The following is a 24,696-nucleotide window of genomic DNA, read 5'->3' on the forward strand; positions in this document are numbered from 1 at the left end:
TATTATTATTGAACTATCTCGGCATATGTTTTCCTCGCCTATCAGATCATAGTTTATTTGTGCATCTGCGATATTTCGAATATCGCCTTGCGTTCTCCGAAAGAAAAGAATCGTGGAGTCCAGGAAGTAACACAGGGATATACAAAATTTTATATTTTAAATACACATATATATATTTCTAGTTAAAATAAAATATTTAATATGATGTATAATATATATGTATGTAGTATTTTAAAAAAGAAATTTATTTGTGTTTTAACGAGTAGATAGTTTATCTCATATTTTAAAACTAAAATCTGACATATCAGGTTTTCTCTTAATAAAATTGTCTTCTTTTCCTATAATTCAATATTCTATTTATCGACTGGTTAATTTTGAATATATTGTTTTTAGAAATATATCTAATTTTAATTTTAATTTTAATTTTAAAAAGTATAAGTTTAAAAAAGTAATAATAATATTTGTTTCCATTGTTATTTAATTAGAAAAAAAATCGAAGTCGTCATCTTTAACAATTGCTTATCTTTAACACTTTAAATGCCACCCTCTGTATATAATTACCTTTTTTATATATATGTTAGTAATTCTATATATTAGTAAATAATTTTCCAAGCTATAACAAATGTCGTTTAAATTTTATGCGATTATCGTTACTAAAAAGGATAAAAGGATAAAGTCGGTTTATTGCGTCCCCGAAGGGTTTACAAGGCGCTTTTTCTGAGAGGAGCGTTCTCGAACCTTTACACCTCATATTAAATTACATCTTACAATTCTTTATACAACATCTCTATACTATGCTTCCTTTTCTCTCCCTTCTTCTTTCTCCTTTTCTACCTTCTTCCTTCTTCCCTCTTCTTCTGTTTCTCCCTTGTCCTTTCCCGGTCCGCCTCAAGCCTCATCCTTTTCTTCCTTCTTCCTTCTCCTTTCCTCCTTCTTCCTTCTTCATCACCTTCTCCCTTTCCTTTGTTTCTCCTTCCTCCTCTTCCATCCGTCTCTAGCCTCATTTTTTCTCTCTAGCCTCATTCTTCCTCTCCTCTCTCTAATTGAACCTGCCTCCCTTTCTTTCTCTTCCAACTCTGTATCTCCCTTTCTTCACATTTTTCCGGCAGGCATGTGGGGTGTGTTGATTCGAATTGGATTCGAACCAGGGATCTTTCGCATATCGTTCCAAGACTCTATATGCTCAGGCCACTTTTCACCCGATTATCGTTACTAAGATTTTTGTCACAAAATCAGGCGTTTAAACCAGTTTAGGCTGTGCGACGTCGACGTTTCTTAAGTAAAAATTTTCACATTGGGACTTTACGTCAAAATATCTCTGTTCATGATACATGAATAGCAAAAATGAAGACATTTTCGTTGTATAATTATTAAATTATTAATTAAACTTAAAATTTCAATCAACTTAACTATGATTGAAATCTGATAATTTCTGACAGTTACAACGAGCCGACTCGCGTATACACGATACTGTTGCAGCGCAACAACTTGGCGCGAAACACTACCCTGTCTCTTGACCCAATATCTCGAATGTTACATCAATATTTTCAGAATAATAAACATTAATTGAACATTGATTGACATATTTGCTGATTAAAAGATTACTGCAATCTTAACCATGAAACTTTAACCAAGAAACAGAGGATATATTTTGATATAACAAAAGAATACGGCTGTAATAATAGGTAAAAAAGCAGATTCGACGCTTCAGACTTGTATTGCCGATCGCAGTATATATGTTAAAAAATTGCTAAATTGACACTTATTTTATTTCAGTAAATAGCAGACGATAATGAATTGCAATAAAATTAGACGATCAGAATATTCATCAAGAAGATAATTTCATGTAGATTAAATTTTAGAAACAATTTTCTATATCGATTATTATTGCTCTTTTCTTTTCACGCGTTACAAAATAACTTAAATCTGTTTTCTCTGTAAAGCTTATTATAAATAGCATAATATGCCCTAAATATGTTTGTCTAAAGCTATTGCTTAAAGATTAATTTAATTTTAATATTTAGAACATGATCATATATTCAAAAAATAATTTTCTTTGACGAGAATATACAAATTATGAATTCAGATGTACCGAAAATAAAAATGAAACGAATATTCGTCTTGTGAAGCCTTCAACATCAAGGAATCGAGTCAATAATTTCATCGCCTTATATACTTTCTTCGACTGTTTTCTTCTACGGAAAGACTTGTGGCGATCCTTTTACCGACCATCGATTTATGTACCTTTTTATCGACGAAGATTGTTACCATGTTACTATGTTCATTTATTTATTGATTGATGTATTTCCATAACAACGTTATTCATTCCTTATAATATATATATATATATATATATATATATATATATATATATATATATATATATATATATTTGTATTCTTTCGTTCTCTACTAAACATTGTATTATGTAATAATCGTTACAATTTATTAAATATTTATAATTATATAAAAGTCTAGTATATAGATTTCTCGCGAGTTCCTCCACATTGGTGACCCCGACGTGATCGGCTTAAGTGCGGGAAATTTAATTCAGTGTTCAAGAATCATCTTGCTGTTTGGATTTATTTCATCGAGAGATCATCATCGTTTTGCAGGATGCCTATCGATAGATCACCTCCACCTTCTCAACAACCTGAAATTCCAGGAACATCTACTTCAATGTCTGAAGAGCAGAGGAATTATAATACTAATATGGAGAGACCATTTCAACATATCAATTTTGGGTCGTCTAATTCAGGTGAGTCTCGAGAGATTAATGCCAATGAATTTCGTCTTCTTAAACTTCCGACCTTCTGGCATAAACAACCAAAGCTCTGGTTTGTTCAGCTTGAGAGCGAATTTCTTGTATATCGAATCCGTTCAGATGAAATAAAATATAGTACTGTTATTAGACATCTTGATGAGCAGGCTCTTGTTATGGTCGCTGAATTGATTGAAAGACCACCTGAAAGAGATAAATATGATAGTTTAAAAAATCTCCTTATACAACGTTTTACTGATTCTGACGAAAAACGGCTCCGTCAATTATTAGCCGGTATTGAGTTAAATGATAAGAAACCATCTGATTTACTTAGAGAACTTAAACAGTTAGCTGGAGGAACGATTTCTGATAATGTTTTACACTCTATTTGGCTGCAAAGACTTCCTTACCGCGTTCAAGCTACTCTGGCTGTTGTTGAAGATAGCCCTCTGGTCAAATTAGCGGAATTAGCTGACAAGATTATAGATCGTGAGTCTGGACTTCAAGTTGCTACTATTTCACCTTCAGTCGATTCCAGTAATTCAAAGTCTTGTGATTTAACTGATCTTGAGCGTCGAATATCAGCTTTAGAGGTCAGACATTCCCGAGATAGGTCAAAATCTAGATTTGGAAGAAGAAGATTTAGATCTAATTCAAGAAATTTGATAAGAAGGAAGAAAAAATTTGTTTTTATAATAAGAAATTCGGTGATAAAGCTGTTAAATGTACAATACCTTGTAGTATGTCCAAATCCCTCACAGATAACAAGGAAAAAAACTAAACATTCCGTTGAGGGTAGAGGCGGCTGTCAACGGCTCATCCAGCAATCGTCTCATCATTACTGATAAATTTTCGGGCCTTAGTTTTTTGATTGATACAGGTGCTGATGTCTCCCTGATTCCAAGAAGGTCAGTTCAAAATGCTCAATCAACTTCTTTGAAACTTTTTGCTGCTAACGGTACCAAGATTGATACCTATGGATCAAAAACCTTAGCATTAAATCTTGGTTTACGCAGAGATTTTAAATGGAGATTTTGTGTTGCAAGCATTCAACGACCTATTTTAGGAGCGGATTTTTTGAGTCATTATGGATTATTAGTTGATATGAAACGTAAACGATTAATTGATACTGTTACTGGATTAACTCACATAGGAAGATTGTCAAAAGCTAATCACTTAACAGTTTGTACAACTTCTCCAGATTTACCGTCTCATAAAATACTTACAGAGTTTCCTGAGTTGACACGTTTCGCTCCGATTTCAAATGATAAAATTCATCAGGTTGAACATTTTATTCTTACTGAAGGTCCTCCTATTGCTTCTACACCTCGCCGATTATCTCCTGAGAAATTGAAGTTTGCACGAGATGAGTTTAATTCCATGATTGATCAAGGAATCTGTCGTCCATCAAATAGTCCCTCGGCAGCTCCAATCCACATGGTTCCCAAGGATGGATCAAATTCTTGGCGCCTTTGTGGTGACTACCGTGCGTTGAATGCAGTCACTATACCAGACCGTTATCCTCTTCCACATATTCAAGATTTCACTGCTGGATTACATAAAAAGAATATATTTTCAAAGATTGATTTGGTGAAAGCTTATTATCAAGTTCCTGTTGCCAAGGATGATATACCGAAAACTGCTGTTATTATTTCATTTGGATTATTTGAGTTCCTTGTGATGCCTTTTGGTCTTCGAAATGCTCAAACCTTTCAACGTTTAATGAACTCTATCCTTTCTGGTTTGGACTTTTGCTTTTGTTATCTTGATGACATTTTAATTGCCTCCTCTAATGAAAGTGAGCACATCGATCATCTGCATACTGTTTTTACACGTCTGAAACAATTTGGGATGACAATTAATGTTTCAAAATGTCAATTTGGAAAAGAAGAAATTCCTTTTCTTGGCTATTTGGTTAACAAGGAAGGAATTAAGCCCACTTCAGAGAAAATTAAAGCTATTACTGATTATAAAAAACCCAAGACGACTCATGAATTAAGAAGATTTCTAGGAATCATTAATTTTTATCGTCGTTGTATGAAGAATGCGGCTACACGTCAAGCGATACTCACTGATTATTTGAAGGACAGCAAGAAGAAGGATAAGAGATTAGTCGTTTGGACTCCAGAAGCTGAGGATGCTTTCAAGTTTTGCAAGGAAGAGCTTTTAAGGATCACAACCTTAACTCACCCTGCTCCTACAGTTCCTCTCATTTTGACTTGTGACGCTTCTGATATAGCAGTTGGCGCGTCTCTGGAACAAATTATTGATAATATAAATAAACCTATAGCATTTTTCTCTAAAAAACTGGATAGTTCACAACGCAATTACAGCACATATGATCGAGAACTTTTAAGTATTTATTTAGCAATCAAACACTTTAGATACCTTCTTGAAGGACGTCAAATCCTTATTCAAACCAATCATAAGCCTTTAGTTTATGCTTTTAAACAAAGATTGGATAAAGCTTCGCCTCGTCAAATTCGTCAGTTGGATTTTATTGCTCAATTTTCCACTGATATTAAACACATTGCTTGCAAAAGATAATGTTGTTGCTGATTCTCTTTCAAGAATTGAATCCGTTTCTTTACCAATTATTGTTTCTCTTGAAGAACTAGCAACTCATCAAAGAGATGATGAAGAACTTAAATCATTGTTAATAAATTCTTCTCTCAAGTTACAGAAGCTTATTCTTACAGGCTCAACTTCTCCAATTTTTTGTAATTGCTCTTCTGTCAATATCCGCCCTTATATTCCTCAAGTATTGCGAAGAAGGATCTTTGACGTGGTACATGGACTTATCTTATCCCAGTGGTGGCTCAACCTGCAAATTAGTTCAACAAAAATTTGTTTGGCCATCTATGAAGAAAGACATTAAGGAATGGTCAAGAACTTGTTTATGTTGTCAGCGTTCCAAGATTCATAGACATACAAAGAACTTTCCTCAGAAGATTCCAATTCCAGATCAACGCTTTCAACATATTCATTTAGATTTGATTGGACCTCTTCCTGTTTGCCAAAATTTCAGATATTGTCTCACCATGATTGATCGTTTTTCTCGTTGGCCAGAAGCAATTTCTTTGGTTGAAATTTCTGCAGATACTGTTACTACTGCTTTTTACTCTCACTGGATTGCAAGGTTTGGTGCTCCAAATATTGTCACAACGGATCAAGGTCCTCAATTTGAAGCAACACTCTTCAAAGCTCTCACCAATCTTATTGGTTGTGAGCGTGTAAGGACTTCTGCATATCATCCTGCGACCAATGGAATTCTTGAAAGATGGCATCGTACTCTAAAAAGTTCCATTATGTGTCATTCAAATAAGAACTGGGTTGAAGTTTTACCTACGGTCTTACTTGGTTTACGTACCTGCTTTAAAGAAGATTTACAAGCATCTCCAGCTGAAATGTTCTATGGAACTACTTTGCGGATTTCAGGAGAATTTTTCATCGAAGAAGATCTTCCTGTTGATCCAGAAATTTTTATTGAAAAACCTAGAGTTCACATGAGAGAGATCAAGTCTCAACCGACTTCACATCATCACAAGAAAACACCTTTCTTTCATAAAAATTTATTTGATTGTACTCACGTTTGGATTCGAGAAGATGCTGTTAAAAAATCTCTTCAACCACCTTATACTGGTCCTTTTCGTGTTATAAATAGAATAAGTGATAATCTTTTTACTATTGATGTTGCAGGTAAACTTGTTAATGTTTCTACTGAACGACTTAAGCCTGTATTTTTGCCTAAGGAGATAACTTCTGATCCAGTTATTCCTAGTTCTACTTCTAATCCTGTTTTTCCTACTAACACTGGTCATGGAACATTGAAAACCTACCCTGGTCGGAAAAAGAAGGTTCTTTTCGCAACATAGGATGTCGCTAGGAGGGGAGTACTGTGGCGATCCTTTTACCGACCATCGATTTATGTACCTTTTTATCGACGAAGATTGTTACCATGTTACTATGTTTATTAATTTATTGATTGATGTATTTCCATAACAACGTTATTCATTCCTTATAATATATATATACATATTGTGACGTGGTCGTCACGACGCGCGTCCGCCCCAGCCTAATCGCGGGGCAAAAAGCCAAGCGGTCACGCCAATCGCGAGAGAGCGAGAGAGAGAGAGAGCGAAACCGAAAATCTCAGAGAGACTGAGCAACACAGTATCAATTGTTACTAATTCGCGTGTATTTTACTTTATTTTTGGGAGCCTGACCGAGAGAGAATATTGTCGCTGGAGAAAGAGAGAGAGAGGTGTTGTCGTCGCTGGAAAGAGACAGCCGCGGTTGGAGAGATTAGCGAGATAAACATACCGCCGAGAACCGTAAGAACTGCCCTTCCTAACAACAAAGAAGGAAGCAAATACAGAGCGTCACGTAGGAATTCGGCCTTGACAATCTACTGACAGGAGATCCAGTGAGGCGCCCGACAACAGGCGCCGGAAGGGCCCAGACCGGGAAGATAACTTTCCTCCCGCGGGTTACCGCTCCGTCGGATACTGGACACAAGGCCACCGCGGGGAGGCCCGCGGCGCGAGGTCGCGAGGGCCTCGAAACCCCACGCAAATACCGCGCGAATAAATATATTTTGTCACCATCACAAGGGGTGCTGTGAACCCCCGTACGGCCTTGCTAATCTCGCGCGACGACGGTAGACGGCACGGCGCCGTAATTGGTTATCGCGTACGCACCCCGCGTGCGCAGCATTGATCCAGCTGTCGATTTTCGGGCCGATAGATCCGGCAGATTGGTGCGACCGCTCAACTTGGCGAGACGGGTGACGACCCGAGATATTCTGGCGATAAAGACGAGCTCAAGAGGGATCAAGTCGAAGGGAGACGTACCGGTGAGGCTACCCTTTCGTAAGCGTATCAAATAACTATCACGTCTGTCACGGTGTTAATCCGAGTCTCGTCCGTTCTGACGCGATTGTCTTATTTAGTGAAGTTTTGTCGCGTGGGCTCTGCCTTATTCGGGAAACTATTTGGTGTAAGAGCGATCGACGTCAAGCGGCGAGTACTTTCGCACCTTCGGGCAAGTGGATAATATTAACGCGAAATCTTCGTCTCTCTGGGATTCGATCATATATGCCGCGTCTCATATTACACGGTTGTCGCGTCTTTCTCTAATATTACTTCTGTTAGTGCGTATGTTTGTCGGGTCTCGTTGTTGTATGCGTTATCCGGCTGTGTCCGGACGTCACCTTGTGTTAATCTCATCGCGGAGGAATTCGACATAAAGAGAGTGATAACGCAGTTCGCGACCACCGGCGAACGCGTTGGAGAGAGATTACGAGCGAGAGAGCGAGCGCAGTCGAGCGCGCGAGTGAGAGAGAACGCGCGTGTGTGAGAGAGATTACGAGCGAGAGAGCGAGCGTAGTCGAGCGCGTGAGTGAGAGAGACAGAGCGCGGAAAAGATTCCGGCACCCTCGATTCACCGGTGAATTTCGCCCGTCGGATCGCGAAAAATAGATTAATTCAGATATTGTATCACTCTCCAGTCTCGTCGCCGATCTGAATTTCCGATTGTTCGCGATCTAAGTCAGTTCGATAATGTCTATTTGTATGGTCGTGGTCATTCTTTCGTATTCTTCTATGCTATCGATGCGCGTATCTCGGGCTTAAGCTTGTCGCGGATATAACTCTGTGTTCAATCGTCGAAATATTTTCTTTTGTATAGATTTTTGGATTTACTGTGTCTTGTATATTATCTTCCGTCTTTATAGTCATTTCTTTATTACTTTCATAGTTTTCCATTATACTTCATTATTAATATCGGTTCCAGTTATATTTTGTTATCTTCAACTTTTACTTATTATCTTTTGTTATATTAAATTTATTCTCTGATTATCATCCGCTATTATGTTTTTCTTTTATATTTATTTCTATTGCATTGGTTTATAATAAACTTCATTATTTTGCTTTGCTTAACTAAATCGAGTACTGCTTTTCTTTAGTACTGTCAACTTAAATGTCTGTGTCGTCATTTTTGTGTTCATCACATCGCGAAAAGAGGGTAAGTTCCTTCCGTTAGAACAATTTCGGCAACCCCACTCTGCCCCTCTGCCGTTAGGCGAGCTAGTTAGCCCGTAGCGGGATTCCCGGCCAAACTTTGCGTTGGGTTCGCGATTTGTGGTTTGACGCGTGAAAGACCGCGTCTGGCGCCCAAAACTAGTCTCTCGCGAATAGCACGGCTGGCGTTCTGCTGCGGCACGCGCGGGACGACCCCGAGCTTAGTTCCGCCGCGTGAAACATTAAAACCCCTGTGTTTTGACGACGGTCAAGCTCCGTTCTTCCGGCTTTTAATCGAGTCGGGAGAAAAAGACGTCGCAATATATATATATATATATATATTTGTATTCTTTCGTTCTCTACTAAACATTGTATTAATCGTTACAATTTATTAAATATTTATAATTATATAAAAGTCTAGTGATTTCTCGCGAGTTCCTCCACAGACTGTTCGCCGCAGAGCCATCTCGCGGTACAATGACGGTACTAACTGTGCCGACGTAAAGCACTCGCGAGAAACTCACTTTAAATATTTGACAAATAATTGCTGTGCGTTCAGACAGATTTACTTAAATAGTAAGCTTTTTTTAACAATTTTTAAGAAAGACAATTTAAAATATTAAACATAAATTAAAATGCAAAATAAATCTAATATTGACCCATTAGACATGAAACGTGCATGTAATATTTCAAATTGTTTCATATAGATTTCAACTCGGATTTCAAATGACACATTCTACTTGTATGTTTATGACATAATTCATAAACATTACTATTAAAACATTTCATAATTACCAATATTATAAATATTTCAAAAGTAATATCACAGTTAATACACATCCTACATATTTCAAAGTTACGATTATGATATGTTAATTTTGACACATTTATTTTACTATCATATTGTATACATTTGCGAAACATAATTTTGAAATATTTAAGATACATATCAATTGTGATATCACATTCGAAATGTTCGCGATACGAGCAATTATGAAATGTTTCGATTGTAATATTTATGAATTGTATCAAATATACGTGTAAAATATGTTTCGAATTTATATATAAAACACAATTTGAAATATTGCATAAATGTTTTATGTTTTAAAAATCTACATAAAATAATTGGAAATATAATATGCATGTTTAATAATAAAATATAGCATCTGTTTTTAAATATGTAATCTAAAACTTGATCTATATATAATTTATATTCAATATATATTATATTGTCAATATATTTCGAGTTGGTGAAGGTAGGAGACGGGGGAGAGGCGGTGGAGGCAGGAAAGAAAAAGGTGGGGAGGCCAAGGAGGATAGAGGAGTTAGGGAAGGAAAGGAGAGGGAGTACGGGGAGCACGGGGTGCATGGAGGATTTTTTCAAAAGGAAAAGGGATGTGTTAGGAGAGGAAGGAAAGGATAGAGAAGAGGGGGAATTGAGGAGATACAAAAAAACGGAGAAATTACAGGAGGAGGGGAAAGAAGATATAGGCAACCTGATTAGAGGAATGGAAGAAAGAATAACGAATAAGATTAGTGAGAAGATCAGTGAGGAGATAGGGAAGTTGAGACTGGAAATATGGCAAAGGGAAAAAGAATGGAAAAAGGAAAAAGAGGAGATGGGAAAAAGGATTCAAAACTTAGAAAAGAGGGTAACGGAGATGGAAAATGAAAAAGGAAAGGGGGTGGAAGGGGGAGGAGGAGTAATGAGAGAAAGGGGGATGGAGGGGGGTAGGGGATTGGAGGAGACAATGGTAGCTAAGATGATAGGATGGGATAGGAAGATGGAAATGAAGGAGAGGGAGGAAAGGAGGAATAATATTGTTATTCGTAGATTAGAAGGGGGAACGGGGGAGACGAGGGAAAAGGTGAAAAAAGTGTTAGAGGAGATTAGAGTGAAAGCTGAGATAGAGTGGACTAGAAAGGTGGGAGGAAAGGAAAGGGGGGAAACGGAAACGGTGGTGGTAAGGTTAGGAAGTAGAGAGCAAAAGAGACAGGTAATGGAGAGGAAGAAAGGATTAAGAGGGAAGGCGGTAAGGATTGAGGACGATTTAACGTGGGAGGAGAGGAAAATAAAATGGAAGCTGGGGGAGATTGTAGACGAGGAAAGGAAGAAGGGGAATAAAGTGTGGACAGGATATGGGAAAATTAGAATAAATGAATGTTGGTGGAGATGGGACGAAGGGGAAGGTAGGCTTAGGAACTGGAAGGGAGAGATAAGAGAGGGGAGTGAAGAGAAGGGGGAAGAAGGGGACCGGAAGAGAGAAAAGGAATAAGGAAATGTAGAGAGGAGAGGAAAGGAATAAGAGGGGAGGAAGGAGCAAAGGAGAGAAGAGAAGGAGAGGGAGGTGGAGGGAAGGGAAAGTGGAAGGAAGAAGGAGAGGGAGGTGGATGGAAGATAGGATTTTGGAATGTGGCAGGGATAAAGAATAAGGGGAAGCAATTTAGGGGAGAAGTGGAAAAATAAGAAGTGGTGGTGATGATTGAAATATGGGTAGACAGGAAGAGTTGGGAAGGGGTAAAAAGTAGGATGCCGAGAGGATATAGATGGGAGAAGCAGTGGGCGAAAAGAAGGAATAGAAAAGGGAGACCGATGGGAGGAATAATTATTGGGATAAGGAAGGAGAAGGGGGTAACAAAGATAATTGGGGTAGAGGAGAAGGAAGAAGGGATGATGGCAGTAGAAGTAGAGATGGGGGAGGAAAGATGGAGGATAATTGGAGTATATGTGAACAGAGACATGGAGAAAAAGTTGGAAACAATGAGGGAATGGTTTGAAGAGCAGAGGGGAGACAGATGGACAATGATAGGGGGGGATTTCAACGCGAGGACAGGTAGCTTAGGGGGAAGAAAAGAGGGCGGTGAAGGGGAGGAGGATGAAAGAAAGTCGAAGGATAAAAAGAGGAACGCGGAGGGAAGGAAATTAATAGAAGAGTTAGAGAAAGTAGGTTGGGGGATACTAAATGGAAACACAAAGGGGGATGAGGAAGGAGAGTTTACTTATACGGGGGGGAGAGGAGAATCGGTGATCGATTATGTGATAGGGGAAGAGAAAATGAGAGATAGAGTGGTAAGGATGGAAGTAGGAGATAGCGTGGAGTCAGACCACCATCCGCTAATAGTGAAGATAGAGAAGAAAGGGGAAAGGACGGTGAGGGGAGAACGGAGAAGGGAGGAAGAGAGAGGGGGAAGATGGACAAGAAGGGGAGGAGAGAGGATTAGGGACATGATAGAATGGGATGATAGGGAGGATAAAGAGATAAATGAGGAGATAAAGATAAAGGTGGGGAGAATTGACGAAGAGCTAAAGGAAGGGGTAAAGGAAAGTGGAGGGAGGAAAAGGAGAGGCTGGTGGGATGAAGAGTGTGAGGGGAAAAGGAAGGAGGTGAGGAAAGTTCTAAGGGATTGGAGAAGGATAGGAGGGGGGGAGAGGTATAGGAAAGAAAGAGCGGAATATAAACTGATATGTAGAAGGAAAAAGGAAGAGGAAAATGAAGAATGGATAAAGGAAGCGAAAGAAGCAAAGACAGAAGGGGAGGTGTGGAGAATAGTGAACAGGGAAAGGAAAAGGTGGAAGGGAATAAATGAGGAGATAGAGGAGAAGGAATGGAAGGAATATTTTATGAGATTGTTGGGAGGTGTGGAAGATAGGTTATTAAAGGGAGGGAGGAAGGGAGAAAGGAGGACAAAGAGGAGGAAATAGGGAGGAGTGAGATAAAGAAGGCAGTGGTTCTGCTGAAAAAGGGAAAAGCAGTAGGGGCAGATGGAGTGCCGAATGAGGTATGGAGGTTTGGTGTGGAAAGGATGGAGGAATGGTTGGGGAGACTCTGCAATAGGATATGGAGGGGAGAAGGATGGCCGGACCAATAAAAGGAGGGAATTATAGTGCCATTGGTGAAAAAGGGAACGGGGGATAAGGTAGAGAAGTATAGGGGAGTGACGTTGATGCCGACACTGTATAAGGTGTATGTAGGAATTTTAACAGAAAGGCTAAAAGAAGAGGTGGAGCAGAAGGGAATGATCCCACCGAGTCAGACGGGCTTTAGAAAGGGGATGGGGGTTGTAGATAACATATATGTCTTGAACTATCTGGTGAATAAGCAAATAGGGAGGAAAGGGGGATTAGTGGTGGCTACGTTTATAGATTTAAAGGCGGCGTTTGACTCGGTGGATAGGGAGGTACTAATGGAGGCTACGAGAGAAAGTGGGGTTAGGGAAGGAGTGAGAAATAGGATTGAGGAGGTGTATAAAGAAACAAGGAGCAGAGTGAGGGTAGGGGGGATGATGGGAGAGCGCTTTTGGACGGCTAGAGGGGTGAGACAGGGGTGCCCTATGAGCCCTCATCTTTTTAATATGGTATTGGCGGACATGGAGGAAGTGTTAAGAAAGGGGGGTTGAGAGAAGAAAAAGTGTATTGTCTGGCGTACGCGGATGATATGGTTCTACTGGCGGAGAATGAGGAGGGAATGAGTCATATGTTAGGGAAGCTAGAGGGATATTTGGATAGGAAGCTGGAAATAAATGTAGGAAAAACGAAGGTAATGGGGTTTAGAAAGGGAGGGGGGAGGATGAAAAGTGTGAAATGGAGATGGAAGGGAAAAAAGATGGAGGAGGTGAAGGAGTTTACGTACCTGGGATATAAGTTAATGAGGAACGGAGGACAGGAGGCTCACGTAAGAGAAAGAGTTAGGAAGGCAGGGGCGGTGATAGGGCAGGTTTGAGGAATAGGAAAAAGGAGGTTTGCAGGAGATTGGGAAAGAAGAATTTGGTTGTGTGAAAGGCTGGTAGGGACGGTAATGGAGTTCGGGGCAGAAATATGGGGTTGGAAAGAAAGGAGGGAAGTGGAGGCGATGCAAGAAAGATGGATAAGGTGGACGTTAGGAGTGGATTGGTGTACGCCGGGATACATGGTGAGGGAGGAGATAGGGAAGGATAAGTTTAGAATAGGAGCAGGAAAGAGAGCAGTAGGGTACGAAAGGAAACTGGAAGAGGGGAGGGGAGGAATTTTGGCGAAAAATGCTTCGAAGAAATGAAAAAAGGGATATGCGAAGGAAGGGATTTATCAAAGTGGGAAGAGGAAAGGAAAGAGTTTTTTGAAAGCAGGGGAAAAGGAGTGAGGGAGATGGAGGAAAGGAGAGGGAGAGAAGAGGAGGTGTATGAAGGGTAGGAACAAAGAGATAGGGAATTGCAAAGGGAGGAGAGATGGGAAAAGATTAGGGAGTCGAGTTATAATAGATGGTATAAGGAGATAAAGGAAGAGGGAGTGCCAGGGTACTTAAGGAAAGGATGGGGGGAAAGTAGATGGAGAAGGGTGACCAGGTTTAGGCTGAACAATGAGATGAGAGGAGCGAGATACTGGGAAGAAGAGGAAAAGAAGGTGTGTAGGATATGTGGGGGAGGAGAAGAGAAGTGGGAGCATGTGTTGGGGAAATGTATGGGGGGAGGGGATAGGAAACTGGTGGGAGAAAATGAGAGAAATTTTTTAGAACAAGGGGGAAGGGGAATGGTGGATGAGGGAGCTTGAGGAGAAAAGGGAAGGAAGACGGAAAGGGGAGGAAGAAGGGTAGAGGAGGAGGATGGAAGGGTGGAAGGATGATTGGTGAATGAAGAGAATGTATGTTGGAACTGGAAATCGAAGCGAGGCGGTAGTCAGGAGGCAGAGCTCTCTCTCTCTCTCTCTCGACGGTTTAGTTAGGGTAGTTTATAAGTTAGGAAGATAAGTTAGTTAAGTTATAGAGTTAAGTATAGAACTAAGGTAAATGTAAAAAGCGTTGCGACCGGCTAGTATAAATTTGTGTGAGAGGTTCGGGCACGCTACTCGAAAAAGCGCCTTCAATCCCCAAGGGGAAGAATAAATATATACATACATACATACATATTAACAATAACTTGTTATTAGAAGTATTATTTGTAATACTGTAATTGTGTAAATTTCTCATACGTTACTAATTTTCTAACACACGTTATATTGTAAACAAAAATTACAAATTAAAAGTGTAATTTATTTTTAGATTATAGTATCGATATTTTTTACAATGAATTCAGGTTTAGATACCTGCTTCAATACACAATAATAATTTTTTCTGTTTATCTGCAAAAGTAAAACGACATTTGTAAAGTCTTTCATCTTATTTGCATTTGCAAAGTATTGGAAATTAAACTCTCCGAAATTATCTGTCTGTTGTAAATCTGCTAACGAAATATCAAATAAGAATATAATTTATGTATATACATATATATAAAACATTTTTTTATTCTGTAATATTTATTTATATGTATTCTTTTTTTATTTATAGATTCCAAAAAGGAAAAAAAGAATTATCAAAGGTGACAAGCAGACATTTTCGTAGAATTGCTTTTAATAAATATCGTAAGACCAGAAAATAACTACATGTTAATAAAATACAGCATTCTTCTTTGATATTCATTCTGAAAATATTTTAAACATACCTACTTCAAACAATGAAGCTGGTGATGAACATCTTATATTCGAATGTAAGAATGTTAATTCATAAGTAACAATGTAGGCTCCCTGCATTGATAAATTACAAATTCAAAAGGAGGCTATATGGAGCCACGCGTAGGGTGTAGGTACGCAAATATTAAAAACAAACTTGTTGGAATAACAAATTTATTGAATCTAAACGTTTCGGTCCTTTCTTTGGACCTTCTTCAGTAAATTTAATACAATAAACAATAATGGGGAATCTACATACTACCGCACGTAGCGCAAAAGCCGTGAGTCCCCCCTATCGATATCCCATTAGATAGTCAAAGTGACATAATATGTCATGAGGTACTCAAAAGTGGACTCTAATGACGAGTATAGTGAGGAATTCCCGAAAGGGGGCTCACTCTTACTCACACACTCATTTATCGCACGTTCACACGACCGTACGCGGACGCGCCCGACGCACGAGTGAAGAAGATATTCGTTTTGATGCTATTTATAAGGCGCCTTACCACGGCTCATAGCCTGTTATCGAAGTCAATGTCAAACTATGTGTGGAATTTATTTCTCCTTCTCTCTCTCCCTCTCCCCCTCCCTCTCCTTCTCACCCCTCTTCCCCACCCCACCGTCTCTCTCCCTCTATCCCTGTCCCCCCTTCCTCTCGCTTCCCCCCCCCTTTCTCTATCTCCCTCTCTCAAACATACGATGTATGGAGATTAATGTTATAAATGATTTATGGCTCTCTAAAGGAATTCGATAACAACTAAACGAAGACCGTCTTTCAAGAAATTTGAGGCATATTTGTCACAACAGATATATATGCTTGACTTAGACACTCTGTGTCTTCTTGTCGGTTTAGGCCATTTATCTGGCGCCTGATAAACAGCATCTCTGAAACAAGTCTCTTCCTTAGAAACGGTTCCAAGATCTCAACGTTATCCCAATCAAATTCGTGGTTATTCAGCCTGTGATCCGTGATCACGGATTTTTGCGCGGTGTTTCTTTTTATGTGATTTCTGTGCTCCCTAATGCGTGCTCTCAACTGCCTGCTGGTCTGACCGACATAAGAGGCATTACAATTTTGACATGAAATTTTGTATACAACGTTATTATGCCAGTCTTTCTGCAGTGTGTCTTTATGCACGCGGATAAACGAGCGTAACTTATTCAAACCTGTGTAGGACATTTTTACATCTAGATCACGGACCACATGGCTAAACCGCTCGGACCATTTGGGTATGTATGGGACATTAAAATATGCAACGCGAGCCGAATTAGTATCAGGTGTTCTGTTAGCGTCACCTGAATTATTATTTTTATTTCTCGCAAACAAAGTCCTAAGCCTTTCGTGAAATGTTTCAAAAATCAGTTGTAATGGATACCCATTATCACGTAACACCCCAATGACCAATTCGAGGTTCTTTTGGTGATATCTTGGATGTGATTACCAGAAAGCCCTATCTATTAGGCCAAATATTGTGCCTCTCTTGTGGCAGAGAGGGTGACAGGAGTAATAATTCAGATATCTTCCCGAAAATGTTGGTTTATGATACCAATCGAATTCAACGTGTCCCCGGTTTAGAATGAATGTAACATCCAAAAAATCGAGTCTATTGCCCCCCTTTTCCAAAGTAAACTGTAATCTATTATGACACGCGTTAAACTGTCTTAGTATCTCCTGGCTCGTCCCGGGAGGGACGGCCAACGCGATATCATCAACATAGCGTACGTAGATCGGGAGTTCAAAAGGAAGGTCTCCTATCACCCTGCTCTCCAAATCGCGCATGGTTAAATCGGCTACTATGGGAGACAGCGGAGAACCCATGGGCGCTCCGAAGGTTTGTTGATAGATTATGCCATCAAAGGTGAAAAAAGTTGAGTGAAGAACAAGCCGGACTGCCCCCAAAAATTCCACGCGCGGTATCGTACAATTATTTTCTATGAAATTCCACCTCGCGGCTATGCCGTCGACTGCCAAATCCAATGGGACATTAGTGAATAGAGAGACCACATCCAGTGAAATAAGTTCACAATTGTCACCAACGTAAGTTCCATCGAGTTTGTTGACCAGTCGAAAGCTATTCTCCACATGACTGTCCGCCGCCGGGACCGACTTGTATATGATTTTGTGGAGAAACGTCGCAAGACGGTGCAGCGGCGTGTTCAGTGAGGAGACGATGATTCGCAGGGGCAGCCCGACTTGTGAATCTTAGGGAGCCCATAGGCTCTCGGCAGTACTCCCTCCGAACAATTCAACGACCTGTATGTCGTATCGGATATATAATCTAAGTTTTTCCACCTTGTAAGCAATTCATGCAAACTGTTGATAATTCTTCTGGTGGAATCCTTCTTTACTCTAATGTAAGTATTTTTTCACCAAGGAGGACCTTCATCTTGTCCAAATAAGATGTCTTTTCTAAAGCGACTGTTATATTGCCCTTATCGGCTCGCGTAAAAATGATATTAGGATTATCGCGTATAAACGTTCTCGCTGCTAGGGACGCGCCCGAGAGCTCCTTATCAAACAAAGATTCTTCAGGGTTGCAACTGGCCAACTTGTTAACAATTGCCGACGACCTCTGGCGAACCAAAGGCCGAACGCTAACTTCCACTCTGTCGATACTATATTCTATACTTTTGATAAATTCCATAAGAACTCGATCTTTATTCTTACTTGGCAAACAAAAGTTGTCGCCCAGTTGCAAAACTCCCTGTATTTCTAATGGAATATCTGTTGAGGAAAGGTTTTTAAACCACTTCTCCCTGATGTGCAAAGGGGAGACTGTGTGGTTGTCAAAGGATAAGGGGTTCAAGTTAATAGTAAAGGAGGAAGAAGTAGAAGGAGCGTTTAGAGGTGTGAAGGAAAATTCGGAACCCCCGGACGGTCGCGCACGACGCCCGTTAAACGGGATCACTGACGCGCAAAGATTAACTCCTCCCTGCTGATCACGTGCCACAGAAAAATATTGGACTGGACGAATATTAGCTCTAATCAATCGTTCTTTTTTGGCAATGAGCCAATTTAATTTCTTATCCAGTCTGCTACTTTCACTCACAAAGTGGAAACGAAGAGACCTGTTTTGTCTAGCAAAAAACTCATTGCAGATGGTGATTGGTAGTGCGCGCGCGACGCTACGTGCCAGTCTGCAACTATGCGTACGCATCGCCTGAATACGCCTATGAGCATCACAGATCTCTACGTGTGTCATACTTTTGGTAAACCGATCAATAATATGATTCAACTTATTTATTGATCTAAAATGGTACAGATTGTTTTTGTAGCATGCACCTCGTTCTAAGTGCGGCGGGAATTTAGTTAGATTTCTAGCTTGTAGACTTTTGTCTATGTTCCCTACTTTCTATACTATCTATATAAAATTAGATGAATATGGAGCCATTACGGAAGAAGAAATGGTTTGTGAAAACGAAGGAGCGGCGTAATAGAATCGAGAAATTCGCGTTAGAGTACCGTGAACGTGCGGAATTTTATCGTGATATGGTTCTTAATGACCTCAGTGGTCAGTATGCCAATGCCATTTCACCAACCGACTACATCATGGGTACCGAGAATTTTTATAATGTCCTACAATCATATCAGATGATGGTCGTTGCTGGTGAAGTTTTCATCCAAGACTCTTGCTTAGTCCAGAAGTGCATCCAGGATTTTGATCCATGGGATGACCTTGTTCTAGAGCCCTGTTCTCTGCATCGAGCTAAGATTATCTCTTTCAGTGCTATTTTCTTCACTGTTTGTGATGATATTGCATTGACAATTACATCTGAGAATCTTACTCTTGAGAGCGAGATGCTCGAAACTTCGGTTTCATCTGATTTTGTAGTTCGCAGGTGACTAATGTCTCCTCTGATGAGTCAGCTATCGTTGATGTTTCAGTAGTTGAGACTAACCAAGATCCGGGATTAAATCTAAATCTGTTGCCCCTTCCCGTACAGATGAGGATAAGTTCTTTTCTTTCATGTGAGGAGAACTTTTCCGTTCGTTTGGTCTTTAACGACTTCTATGCAGGCTTGTTCACCTCTTAGTAATATAAGCAGGAGCTGCGAACTAAAGACCATGATTCTCAATGGTAACCCCCTTTTCTTTCATGGACCAAGTGTTGAGCAGGTTACGTGGGCTGGGACAACGTTCATCAGTCCCGCTAAATATTGTGACTTCGCTTATCGTGGCTCTGCTGAGCTGCGTAGATGCATTTGTCGCAGTATTTTGTTCTGGCGTCCCTGGCTCGTAAGATGTCCCCTATTCCGATACTATATTCGGAGGTGTGGATTCCCTCCTCCATTTGGCCCTGCAATGGACCTCGTCATTGGCACGAAGTGGAAGCCGCCGCCGTCGCAGGCGCGTGGATGACAGTGGGAGACACGTCACGCAGGAGGATGACAACAACTACCTCTCAGACACTGTGTGTCGACACACTCCCCTCCCTGGCCACTCTGATCCCGGCTGACTCTCGCCGACTACCAACTCAACCCCCCATGGAATCAGAACTTAGACCGTCGTGAGACAGGTTAGTTTTACCCTACTGATGACTAGTCATTGCGATAGTAATCCTGCTCAGTACGAGAGGAACCGCAGGTTCGGACATTTGGTTCACGCACTCGGTCGAGCGGCCGGTGATGCGAAGCTACCATCCGTGGGATTATGCCTGAACGCCTCTAAGGCCGTATCCTCTCTAGTCGAAGGTGACAATGATATCTCTAGGAGTCTCGTGAGTCGAAAGGCTCAAAACAATGCGACACTACTAGGCGACCGGTCCACGGGCCGGTCGTCGCACGAGCCCAGTTTGCCGTACGGCGCCATCGCTCGTCGTCGGGATCTCACCGCTACGACGGCACGGCGTCTACCGGTCGATCATGGGTTTCGATGTCGAGACTCGGAATCGTCTGTAGACGACTTAGATTCATACGAACATGCTCTATAGAAGGAGAAAAGATTGATGGAAGAAAAAAGTAATACCAAATCGGAATCTTAATTAGGTCGTGAATTTAGAAAAAAAAAGATTTCACGTTACATTTCAAAAGAAAATGGTATAAAAATTGTATTTCATAAAATTTATTGTTAAACTACATACCTTGTCCTTGATAAGTGTATATACAAAATTATTCTTTGTTTAGATATTATATTATTTTTTTATATTAGATAATATTAAAGAAATATTTTTTAGATAATATTAGATATTAATAAATATTTTTAGATAATTCTAATAATTCCAGTAAAAACGAAATCAGCGACAATGATTCCATTCCTGAATTAAATAACAGCTTACATGAACATAACGCGATATTCTACATTTTATTTTTTATATTTTCCATTTATAGAACAATATATTATAAAATAAAGATAAAATTTTCATAAAGTATGTATTTCTAGATGATGATATCAATCAAAATATTGGTGATAATAATTCTATCCTAAATATAAATAAAATTCCTTTTGTCATAGAAGCAGAAGACAATGTTCCTACAAAAGATGATGGTATTACATCTGCAAGTAGTCGTAGTCAGTTATAACATCTATATATTTATACTTAATCCAATGATTTTAACAAGTTATTGTTAAAAAAAATTGTATATGTACATGTATTAATTATAAAAATAATTTTATCCATACAAGCAAAGTTATACATAATAAATAAATGGTATGTACTATTGTAACTTGTAACTTTGTAATAAAATTGTAATATTAATGAAGAATAGATAAATAAAATAAGTAGTAATACTAGGCCGGTTCTAACTCAGTGGCAATGAGGGGGAGGGAGGGGCGAGGGGAACCCAGGGCGCGGGGGAATGACGTCACGCGGGGAGGGGGGAATGACGTCACGCGGGAGGCGTCCGCGATGTATCGCGATGTACCGCGAGGGGCCCGCGGGTTGGGGGGGGCGTCCGCGATTTTTGAGCCGGGTCCGCGAAGGGTCCGCGGGGAGGGGGTGCGTCCGCGATTTTGGAGCCGGGTACGCGAGGGGTCCGCGGGGAGGGGGAGCGTCCGCGATTTGGTGCGGGTCCGCAAGGGGTCCGCGGGGAGGGGGGAGCGTCCGCGATTTTAGGGTCCGCGGGAAGGGGGGAGCGTCCGCGATTTTGGTGCGCGAGGGGTCGGCGGGGAGAGAGGAACGCGAAGGAGAGCGCGAGGCGAACGCGAGAGAGATGACGCACGCGAAGGAGAGAGATAGCGGTCGCGAGATAGTGCTAGATGGCTAGGTAGCGAGATGACGCGTGGCGTTCGCGAAGGAGAGCGCGAGGCGCACGCGAGAGAGATGACGCAAGCGAGGTGTATATGCAAGAGCGAGAGAGATAGCGCGAGATGATGAGAGGTAGCGAGATGACGCGATGGAGAGCGCGAGAGCTGATGCAGCGAAGGAGAGCGCGAGAGGCGGACGCGAGAGAGACTTTTTTTTATAATAATATTTATAGTAATTTTTAATTAATAATAAGATTTTAATAGAAGGAAAGGAGAGAGGACTTATTCTAAAATACATTTATTTAATATTTAAAATAATGTTTATTTATAAAATAGGTATGTGTATACACGTGTGATGTGTGTGTGTGTGTATTTACAAAATGTGTGTGTATGTGTAAATTTAAAATATAATAATACAATAATAATATAAAAATATAAATTAATATAAAATGTAAAATATAATAATACAATAATATAAAAATATAAAATATATAGGGGGATGTGGGGCGGTGTTGAGCGATGGTGATGGTGATAATGAGGTGATGGTGGTTGAAGCAGCAACCGGAGGCGACGGCTGGGCGGGACTCCTGTATAACACAAAAAAATATTAATAATCTTTAAAATTTTTTATTTATTATAAATTTAAAGAGATACTTACTACATTTATTCCTTCTCAAAGAAGTCGCCATGCTCACAAGGGAATTGCGATATCTTTTTTTTTAATTTTTTTTTTTTTTTAATATTTTTTTTATATCGCAGGGGAAATCTCCAAGGAGATATCCTGGTTCCGCGGAGATGGAACTTAGGTTATGTGGGTTTTAGGAAATTATTAGATATTTGAATATGTAGAGTAGCTGTATGACGTTTTCTCAAACCTATTTCTCGTCCATGTATCATCTGGACGATTGAATTCACCGGAGTGTGTGTCGAAAGCGCAGGAACACTGGTATCTACGCTTAAGTAACATTTGCGTAGAAATTTTCTTTCTCTTTCAAGTCGCGCGATTCGAGCTGTCCGTGATTGCAAATTTTTAATTAAAAAGTTTTTCGGGTTTATTGTCAGGTCTACAAATGTCAATAGTTCTTGTGAGCATTGTCCTTCTAACAAGTCGATACATTCATCACAATCTAACTCCCAGAACAGATAACTCACTTTACCACTTTCAGTCGGACGCACTGCAAAATTTTCTCTTTCCATCACAGCAGCAATTTCTAACAGATCTTTTTCCAGTGATGCAATATATTTCATCAAAGTTACCATCTTCACAGCACTTGCAGAATTCACATTTTAAGTGTTTTAATTTTTAACAGTTTAATGTGTGCAAATAGGACACACACTGCACGATAAAATCTGATTTAGGGAGCATCTACAGTTGCAACACGTTTTCCCTTCAATTAGAGTATATCATACAGTTTCATACAACCGCACAGCACGAGCATGCAAGTATAAGTCTGCTACTCTATGACACGACACATATATTATAATGTTGCTCCCCTCTTGATTTTAATTCTACATCTCTCTTCATCTCTTCATCTCTCTGTTCTAACTGGAGTATCATCTAACTCATCATTTTTCTACATCTCCAGAGAGTTTTGTCGACTATGTATATCAGACAGGGAAGAAATAATTAAACACAGTTTAACAGTAAAATAATTTATTTGTTGCAAGCATTATAAATAATTTCATTTATAGCACAAGTTATCAATTCACAATCTATAAGTGATTCGCTATTAAACATATTACTATCACGTATCGCCTTTGCGGCATTGCTCACATCGCGGATATTATCACATTGTAAAATATTTACAAATTGCTTAAATTTTTCATTAACATTATGAGTATTCTCACACAGCCAGGAATACATATGATCAATACATTTGTCGAAATCGAATAAATGTAGTAACGTTGATGGTTTCATGTACAAAGAATTATCAGATAATGTAATTTTTATAATTTTTGAAGTATACATGTTAACCGCTTCGAGTGTCAGATCACTAATCCATAGCGGAGTTTCAGTTAGCTGCTCAATGTCTGCTCGTTTCCGCATTAGAGATTTCCATGTTTCAATGGGTAATATTATTTGATTGCCTCGATTATCATCGAGAGCCAATTCCACATAGGATATTATTCCGACGCTGATTCCTATTTCCAAATATTTGTATGATGTTGGGGTTAAGACGTATCTTCTTCCAAGTATACGAGCCGCACGATGAGATGAAGCGCTACAAAAATTTTATTGAAAATAATTATTTAAAAATCATTATTTAAAAATTCATTTAACAGATAATATTGAAACTTACTCGTCACATTTCTTCTTGCACAAAACATTGCTCTCTTGTACTGGAACGTAATAATTCATGCTGGCGGAGTACATTTTAAAAGAACCTTTTCAATCGAGTGATCAATGTGATACTAAATTATTTTTAAATTTTATCCATAATATCCACTGTGATGGGGTGGGGATTATTGCTGATCCAATATTATTTTCAACCAATCAAAGCACCGATGCACAGCTGCTGCTATGACATCAGTCCCAGGTGTTCAAAATGCAGCATATTCAAAATTTTCAAGCGCCGATGCGCGGCTGCTATGACATCATCCTCAAATGAAATGTTAGAATTATTGTCAAGGTCAAAATGTGCAAAATGCAACATGTTCAAAATTTTCAAGCGCCGATGCGCGGCTGCTATGACATCATCCTCAAATGAAATGTTAGAATTATTGTCAAGGTCAAAATGTGCAAAATGCAACATGTTCAAAATTTTCAAGCGCCGATGCACGGCTGCTATCACCTTGAGATGAATCTTGCGAAATGTGCTAAATGTATCACGAGCGCCAATGCACCGGCTGCTGTCATCCCCCAGGTGTTCACAATTAGTTTATTAGCAAAATGTGCAAAATTGCAATTTTCAAATAGCTGCATGGTCGCTATGACACCATCCTTAATGAAATATTAGACGCAAAATGTATCAATTTCAAGGCCGATGAGCCGCACGTGACAAAATCGCAAAATACTCGAGTTTTTCAAGTGTCAGTGATCAAATAAAAATGCTGGTAAGGAGGCATACTCTGTCAGTATCTTTGTCAGAGGTTCAAGAAGTGCATCTCGAGTAAAGAAATATGGCGCAATTGGAAGCAAGTTTGTTGGAGCAAGCCACAAGGGTGAATTCGGTGGAAGAATATATTGTGTGGGAGCAGCAATGTGACGAATACATCGAATCACTGGAAAAACAAAGTCGAATAAAACGTCCACGATTACCGATCGGAGTTCGAC

General features: G+C 39.7%; 1 long non-coding RNA gene across 1 annotated transcript; it reads right to left on the reverse strand.

Annotated features, from left to right (window-relative positions):
• Positions 1-2,765: 2,765 nt before the first annotated feature.
• On the reverse strand, positions 2,766-3,637 carry LOC145935641 (uncharacterized). The gene is made up of 3 exons (XR_014425251.1): positions 3,496-3,637; positions 3,172-3,382; positions 2,766-2,965 (listed from the first exon to the last, which is right to left on the reverse strand). It is a non-coding gene; the product is annotated as an uncharacterized LOC145935641 (long non-coding RNA).
• Between the last annotated feature and the right edge of the window lie 21,059 nt (positions 3,638-24,696).

Source organism: Prenolepis imparis, unplaced genomic scaffold (genome assembly GCF_030444845.1).
Source record: "Prenolepis imparis isolate NDT839.2.m4 unplaced genomic scaffold, iyPreImpa1.0 SCAF_4, whole genome shotgun sequence".
Classification (NCBI taxonomy): domain Eukaryota; kingdom Metazoa; phylum Arthropoda; class Insecta; order Hymenoptera; family Formicidae; genus Prenolepis; species Prenolepis imparis.